Source organism: Orycteropus afer, unplaced genomic scaffold, assembly GCF_000298275.1.
Source record: "Orycteropus afer afer isolate SDZICR_OR568_19922 unplaced genomic scaffold, OryAfe1.0 scaffold00244, whole genome shotgun sequence".
In the NCBI taxonomy this organism is placed as follows: Eukaryota; Metazoa; Chordata; class Mammalia; order Tubulidentata; family Orycteropodidae; genus Orycteropus; species Orycteropus afer.
The window spans coordinates 888,193-894,772 of record NW_006921831.1 but is presented as its reverse complement, the minus strand read 5'-3'; positions in this window follow the sequence as shown (position 1 = coordinate 894,772).

Sequence of the window (6,580 nt, the reverse complement as noted above, 5' to 3'; positions counted from 1 at the left end):
GCTCCCGGGGAGGGCGCCCACTGCGCAAGCGCCGCCTCCTCAGGTCGGAGCGGCCGCGCCTCCCGCGCGCTGAATGGCTGCACCCGAGCCCCGCCCCCACGCCCGCCCAGGTGGGGTCGCCACTGCTGAGCGCCGGGCCGCTCGAGTCTTCGGTCCCCGCGGAGCGGCCCTCAAATGTCGGCTTGCAGCAACCGCCACTCCGTAGTCTTTACTGAGAGTCAGCTGTGCTTCAGGCCCTGCGCCAGACGCTTCCCAGCGTCCCGTCCACTCTCAGCTTGGAGCGGGAAGCGGGCTGAAGCCACGAGTGTCGCCCCAGACCGTCCTCAGGCGACCTCCCCGGAGCTTCCCATGCAGGACTCGGAAGGACGCCCTCTGCGCCAGAACCGTGGTTGAGCTTTACCTGCGGCATCTACGCAGGCGGAGATGCGCGCCTGGCGGGAAGGCAGGCTTTGGAGCCGGGCGCGCAGTTTCACCTCCCGGCATTGTTATTGTTCCCCCAGTGTGAGCCTGCGCAACAGCGAAACCCCTGTGGGATTCAGTGCCTGACCTGTACAGTGGGAAGACGGTGCAGCCCTCCCTGCAAGGTGGCTTTTAGGATCAGAGCATCCTTAGAGCAACTGCTCGCGCGTCTGGCGCACTCCGTCAGAGATGGCCATCTTTGTCCCGTCTGCTCACATTTATAAGCACCTACTATGTGCCACTCCTCGGAAGGAAGATGGGGCAGTCTACCTCCGTAGTGATACTGCCTCGGAAACCCAAGGAGGGGTCGCTATGAGTCAGGTCCCACTCGATGGCACATAACAACAACAACGTGCCCATTTGGGTCTGTCAGGAGAACACATCTGTGTTGGAAGAAGTCCAGCCAGAGTCCTCCTTAGATGCAAGGATGGCGAGACTTGTCTTATGTACTTCGGACATGTTGTCAGGAGGGACCAGTCCCTGACAAAGGATCTTAGACTTGGTAAAATAGAGGGTCAGTGAAAAAGAGGAAGATGCTGAAGAATGGAGTGACCAGTGGCCCCAGGAATGGGCTCAAACACAGGAACCATTGTGACCATGGCGCAGGATGGGCACTGTTTGGTTTGTTGCATATGGGGTCACTGTGAGCCAGGGGAGACCACAGGACACTGAACAGCAACAAAAAACAGACAAAAGGAGCCCTGGTGGCACAGTGCCTAAGCACTCAGCTGCTAACCAAAAGGTTGGAACCCACCAGCCACTCAATGTGGCAGCTTCCATAAAGACTTACGGCCTTGGAAACCCTATGGGGCAGTTCAACTCTGTCCTATAGTGTTGGTATGAGTCAATATCGACTGGACAGGACTGGGTAAAGGGTAAGCAGCCGAGGAGCAGGGATCCGGCTGAGATCCGTGAGTGACCACCCCTGTCCCAGGGATCAGGGTGTGTCCTCAATTTATTCACGGGAGCCTGGCTAGTCCAGGGCCCCGAGACTGCTCACCAGGTTGTAGTGACCAAGGAGTGGTCACTTTAAGGAATAACCAAAGAGTAAGTATCATGGCAGTGGGTGTCCAGTGCAGCCCAGGTAATCCAATCCCCAGCTCAGGCCTTCCCTGTGGAGGGCTGGGGGCCCTGGATCATCCACTTGGCCCCGTCAACTATTACAGTCAGCCCTGTTTGGGTTTCCCATGATAGGGGGGACAGGGGTGAATGATAAAGAAAGGGAAAGAAAGACAGCTAACATTGTTTCTAGTCATCCCTTTTAATTCTTAATTCCCCATAAAGGGCAAGCAAGGCAACCATTGCCGTGGAGTCGGATCCGACCCATAGCGACCCCTCCTTGGGTTTCCAAGGCAGTATCACTACGGAAGTAGATTGTCCCACCTTCCCATATGGCTATTCCTAAATTCTTCCCATTTTACAGATGAGGAAACTGAGGCCCAAGTAGCCACAAGCAGGGGACACCACTGGCCCACGTGTCCTGGTTTCCATGACAGCTCGATTTCTCACTGTAAACCAGTGAATTAAGATCTGGGTCCATCAATACGCCTGTCACAGACTTGGTTAGTGTGTGCCATGTCCCCAGGAGCATGGACACCCCTGAGTGGATGGAGAATTAGGAAACCACACATGTGTGTGTGTCCCACGTCCTTTTATGGATGAGAACACTGAGGCACAGAGAGATTCAAGAACATGTCCAACCCCCTGAGCTCATAATGTGTTCCAGGCAGGACTTGAATCCAAGGCTGTCTGGCATCAGAGCCTGTGCTTTTGCTGCTGCATCACACGTGTCTCCAGGGCCCCCCAGAACACAGTTACCATCCAGTGGAGCCGCCACGTGGCCACTTCCCATGTGTCAGAGTGGAGCTGTGCTCCGCACGCTCACTTTTCAGAAACAGGGTACCTTTGAATGGACTCGAACCTGCAGCCTTCTGGTTAAGCAGCCAAGCACAATCACTATTTGCACCACTACTGACCTCCTCTAACTTCACAAGAGGGAGACAGAATCACCAACAGCAGCCCAAGGCTGATGCCTATGAGGCCAGACAGGCCACCACCCTCCAGCCTTTTTACCACCTTTGACACCAACCATCCCTCTCACGGCACTCACTGCTTCTCTGCTGGGTTCAATAATAATTCCTTGCAGTGGCCACACAGAGCTCAAAGACTTCACTTATGATGTGGTGTTTATTAGAGAAAGTAACAGGCTACAACTCAGGTTCAGGAACGCTCTCAGGATACAGTTCTTCGATCAGGACGGTCTCCTCTCTGCTGTGCCCTCAGACTCACCTCTCTCTGGCCCTCGGCCTCTCGGCCTGGCCTCTGCCCTACTCGGGCAAGTGTCACAAAGCTCTTTTAGCTCTGCCGATAGGTACACCTGGGTGCACCCCACTCCACCAGCAAGCCTCCTGCCCAGGGGCACGCAGCTTTCTCACTCTGGGGGCTGGCAGGCCCGGCACTCTGTCTCATGCCTTTTGGTTCCTCAGCAGGTTGTCTCAGCCAGTGATCTCTGCTATCTTTCTGTGAAGGATGTCCAGCGTAGGGATCATGGGTCCAAGGAGGTCTCAGGTCCAAGGACACATTCCACTCCCCCTCAGGCTCTTCTCTCTTGATGGCAGTGAGATCACTCTGCCTCTACAAGGGCTCATTTTAAGCCCAGCAGCATAATGAAATGAACTCATCCTCACGTTAGAGTTCCATACGTTTTATTGAGGGAGCTCTGGTGGCATAGTGGCTAAGGCATTTGACTGCTAACCAGAAGGCTGGCGAAGACCATGGCTAGAAAACCATGCCAGGTAATTCACTGCCCCACAACCACCCAGAGACTCCTCAGGCCCAAATATCTGAGGGCAAAACCCTTGGGTCAAGGATGAACCCACCACCAACCCTGGTACTACTGAGGGCTTATGGACCTGCGTCTGCCATCTTATCTTGTCTGAAAGCCCCACCCCACCCCACCCGCAAGTACAGCGCCAGGCACAGGGATGGCAGCCCTTTTAGTAGCATCTGTATAATTAAAGTTTGAAAGAAAGTCATCAGCTTCTTGCAGCCACTCTGCCTCTCTTACAACTTCATTGTGCTCAGCAGACAGAGGGCCTAGTAAACTGCTGCTATTGTAGGGAATAGGGCCAGGCAGGTAGAGCCACACTCTGCCCTCATGGGTCCCTGCCTTCGGCCTCAGGCAAGGTGCGAACCTGCACTTAGCCTCAATCCCCTCACCTGTCAAATGGGGGTAATTAACCCACACACACCAGCCACTCCTCTGAAGGAAGGTTGGGCAATCTACTTCCGTAGTGATACTGCCTCAGAAACCCAAGGAGGGGTCGCTATGAGTCGGGGCCGACTCAATGGCACACAACAACTTCCGCACCGTCAGACTTCTGTCTTCCAGACAACTGTTGACACTCCCAGCCGGTAGTCTCCCTGCCCCGTCATTATTCCCTCCTTGAAAGGCATTTTCACATGGTGGTTGGAAACGTGGACTCTGTTGAATCTTGGCTCTGCTGCTCTTGTGCTCTGGAGTGCTGTAGCACAGTGCCTAAGGCATCTGACTGCTAACCAGCAGGCTGGGGGTTCAAACCCACCAGCCACTCCGTGGAAGTAAATCTTCTGTAAAGATTTACTGCTCCAGAAACCCAGTGGGAGTTGCTATGAGTCGGCATTGACTCGATGGCAGTGGGTTTGGTTTGTCTTTTGGCTGCTCTTGAGCTGTGGCTCTTGCCATAGCTGTGTGCTCTTGGGTAAGCTGCTTGACCTCTCTGGACCTCCATTTTCTCAATTGTAAAGCAAGGATAGTATTACCACCTCAGATGAAGCCTGTGAGGCTTAAGTGAGCTGGGAAGTGCCATATAAGCACATCAGACCTTAGGGGCCACGCACTTCCGTTGGCACATTTTCAGAAGTAGGTCACCAGGCCTTTCTTCCTCATCTGTCTTAGCCTGGAGGCTCCTCTGAAGCCTGTTCAGCATCCTAACACCACCACCCAAGCCTCCACATAAACGGCTGGTGGCTGCCCGTGAGGTGCACCGGCCGGGAATCAAGCCCAGATGTCCCACATAAAGGCAAGAACTCCGCCACTGAGCCACCACTCCCCCAGTCACTGACGGACTCCCTTTTCTGTGGGGTGATATGCCTGTCGTCCTGTGTGGTGAGGATTGGCCCGGCGCAGGCACTAGTGTCCTACCTTCCTTTGCCATGGAGGCCAGGGGCGGGCCTGGGGCCGTCTTCCTGTCAATGAGACATCAGGGAAGGCGTGCAGGGACTTTCCTCCCCGGTGAGAGAGAGCGCAGCAGGGGGTTAAGGCCCCCGCAGCCTTGGTCCTCTGCCCCATTTGGATGCAGCCTTGAGGACGTGGGGTGGGTGCTGTGGTCACCATCTTGAAACCCTAAGGGGGGCTACTTCCAGGTCATTTCCCTGCAGAGAGCTGTTCCCATTTCCAGATCCCCGGAGCTGGACAATCAGTGGGGAAACGGAGAAGCAGGGGGCGAGGATTACCGTTCTCTTCTGAGAATACAACTTAACACAGAGGTGTTCCCGGGTGAAGGGGTCCACCAAAGCCAGGGCAAAAGCAAGGGCAGAGAGCGCGGGCACGCAGAGCCTGGGGTGGAGATGGACGTGTCCGGCAGCAGCACGGACCCAGTCAGCCAGTGTGGCTGGTCCTTGTGCCACGTCCTAGGGGACACTCTTGGCCCGGCCCTGCCAACGGGGAGCCAAGGTTGCAGATGAAATCGTGCTGAAGCGTTTATGCGTGGTGTGGTCTACACAGATCCTCTGAGCGGGTTCTAAGAAAGCAGCATGGGAAGCCCTTAGGTTGGCACCTTCAAACACACGCGATTCTCTGGAGGGCCTGTAGCTTCACAGAGATACAAGCGTTACGTTGTTGAATTATCCAATGTTTGCTTTCCAGCGTCTGCAGATTCACTGTAGACTGCATTTTCCTTTTTCTGTGAGGCAGATGGGATAGTTTCACCAGTAAAAAGCCCATCTGTTCCCACTCTGTTCTCCAGCCTGAAGATGTCACAGGACACATGCCCCAAAATTCAACCAACATCAGCACCAAGTGAGGGAAAGTTCGCCACATCTGGGTATGTGTCACAAAATAAGGCTAGTGGACAGGCCAATTCATCTTTTAAATATTAAATATTTGTGGAACATCTTTACATTTTTAGTGACTTTAATGTAGCATTTATCTTGTGTTACTGTTCCCTTCTTTTAATGTTTTCCATCACCAATGTCTTTATCAGGTAAAGCTCATTTTTACATATTATTAAAATACGATCTATAGTATTTAAAGGGTGGCTGAGTGACAGCACAGACAGTTAAGCATTCAACTACCGGCCAAAATGTTGGCTGTTCGAACCTGCACAGAGACACCTCAGAGGAAAGGCCTGGTGATTGGCCCGCGAAAGTCACAGTCCGGAAAACCCCATGGAGGAGTTGGACTCTGCGACCGTGCGGGCTCCGTGAGCCAGCATCGGCAGTGAACACAAACAACAGTGATGATGATGTACTGCTTTGTAAATGGGGGATGCGCTGATGATTTTCCTCTTCTGTGCAATCTGCTTCTTACATTTTTTTTTTTAATGTTGTGGAAGTATACACCCGTTCGTGAGTTTCAACGTGTGCCATTCGGTGACATTGTTACACTCGTCCATGGTGTCACCACCACTCTCGAAATCTCTACCCTGTGCGTCACCACCACTCTCGAAATCTCTACCCCTGTTGCTTCGCCACCTTTGACTCTGACCACTTGTTCGGTCACTCAAAACATGTAAATAGAGCGCCGCGGGATATATAGAATACATTTGTGGTTTGAGGGATTTTCTCATTCTCCAAATTTTCAAGATCAATATCTGCTGGGAATTTGGGAACAGAGACAGTCAATGTACTGAGCAAAGGGTGTCACCGAGCTGCAAACCACCCGGAAGCACCCCATGGGTCTGAGTAAGTGAGAAAACATGTCTGGGAGTTGAAGCCCCTTTGGGTGGGGGGTTGGGTAGTGTCCAGGCAAGAGCAACGCCACCAGGAAAGCCCTCTTCTCTCATCCTGACGTGTTCTTAAAATAAGTTACTTTTATAGATGATGTTATGACAATTGCTAGACACTCACTTTTACACACGTC